The sequence below is a fragment of the Helianthus annuus genome, chromosome 16 (genome assembly GCF_002127325.2).
Source record: "Helianthus annuus cultivar XRQ/B chromosome 16, HanXRQr2.0-SUNRISE, whole genome shotgun sequence".
In the NCBI taxonomy this organism is placed as follows: domain Eukaryota; kingdom Viridiplantae; phylum Streptophyta; class Magnoliopsida; order Asterales; family Asteraceae; genus Helianthus; species Helianthus annuus.
This window is the reverse complement of record NC_035448.2, coordinates 114,148,091-114,149,906: the sequence shown is the minus strand read 5'-3', so window position 1 is coordinate 114,149,906 and position 1,816 is coordinate 114,148,091. Positions and strand designations below refer to the sequence as shown.

Sequence of the window (1,816 nt, the reverse complement as noted above, 5' to 3'; positions counted from 1 at the left end):
TAAAAACGGGTTTGGTAATCAAACCACGTTAATATTAATGACAGGTAAAAATAGGGGTGTTCAAAACCGGATATCCAAAAATTCGGATATCCGAATTTCGAATATCCAAAAATTTCGGATACTCAATATCACTATCCGAATCCGTATCCGAAAATTCGGATATCCAAAATTCGGATATCCGAAATTCGGATATCCGTTCGGATAGTGAAAAGGATATCCGAATTTTAAAACAAAAAAAAATCAAATTCAAGTCTTAATAATACTACAACAGTACATCTCCCAACAGTAACAAATCATCTCCCAAATTCAAGTCTAGTCAAATTAAAGTCTTAATACAAACCAAATACTAAGAATCTAAGATGTTCAAAAAAGGCAAATAAAGACAATTCGTAGTTCGAAATTAAAGACATAATCTTCCAATTAAGATAGCCCAAAATCCAATCGGAGTTGCTTGCATTAGGAGTGTCCATTGGAAACAATCTGTAACAAATTAAAAACAAAAGTTTCTCAGTTTATGGCTGCCATTTTTCTGAAATTACACAGTGGACTAAAAAATCTAATAATCAAATCTTTAGAACTACGAAAGCTGATAAGCGAATAGTCGAATACCAAAAAGGTAAGCTGATGTAATCTAAAACTTATTACTGTTATTATTTCGATTAAAAAAACGCCAATCTCTAATTTTTACATATACTTGAAAGTTGAAACTTCTACCAAAGAAACAATGGAAAAAAAACAAATAACCACCTTATATAACTTATTACTATTATTACCTATTAGCATCTGAATGATAAAAATAAACAAAACAGTTGGTTGCAACTTATATAAAATCAACAACACACCTTGTTGACTCAAATAACCACACAATGAAACTTAGATTGAAAGAAACAGAATATTTATAACAGCAATTAACCATGCAGTTCTAACATTCTTCCACTTTTCACTTTTGAAATGGTTGATGCAAATTAGTGAACTCAGTCAACAACATTCTTCCACTTTTCACTTTTGTAAAATAAACAGATTATTTGGCTCAAGCTTTATCAGCGATAGATAAGTAGAAATAAAAATAAAAAAAGCTAAAACAAATAGAATAAAGTGAGGTAATACCGGCGAATCGGCGATGATGAGTTCGGTTGCCGGCGATGTGATTCCTCTTAACTATCGTCGATGATGATGACTTCTCTCCACTCGCCGTCATGAATCAACGAGATCGACGAAGTACTGGTTCAGATCAACGAGATTTAGGGCTTACAAGGAAGTGACGATTAAGATCGCTGGACTGAGATTCAGATCTAAGGAAGAGAGTTGGAGAGGCATCTGGTGTGAGAGTCAAATTTAGATCTAGGGTTTACAAGGAAATAAGGAGGGTATTTATATTTTATATATAAAATAATAAAAAATTAGCATTATTTAGTATTCGGATATCGGATATCCGAAATATCCGAAACTTTTCAAAATCGATATCCGAATCCGAATCCGAGTTTTCAGATATCCGAGTTTCGGATATCCGAATCTTCGGATATCCGAAAATTCGGATTATTCGGATTCGGAATTTCGGATATTTCGGATTCGGTTTCGGGTTCGGATTTTTTTGAACACCCCTAGGTAAAAATACCGTTAGTGGTGAAAATTTACCTGGTAAATAGTAAGGTTTAAATAAATAAACCTAATATTAATTAAAAGAATGATAAATACTTTGAGAAAACAAAGTATATAAAAGGCCAGAGTTAACGGGACTTAAAATAAAATAGGTTATAACTTTCCGAACCCATTAAATTAACTAGGAATGTTTAACCTAGTTAGTAAGAAGAAATAT

At 32.4% G+C, this 1,816-nt stretch overlaps 1 long non-coding RNA gene across 1 annotated transcript; it reads right to left on the bottom strand.

The window, feature by feature from the left end:
* Positions 1–237: 237 nt before the first annotated feature.
* LOC110917411 lies at positions 238–1,348 on the bottom strand. Its single transcript, XR_002580551.2, has 2 exons — positions 1,108–1,348; positions 238–480 (listed from the first exon to the last, which is right to left on the bottom strand). It is a non-coding gene; the product is annotated as an uncharacterized LOC110917411 (long non-coding RNA).
* Between the last annotated feature and the right edge of the window lie 468 nt (positions 1,349–1,816).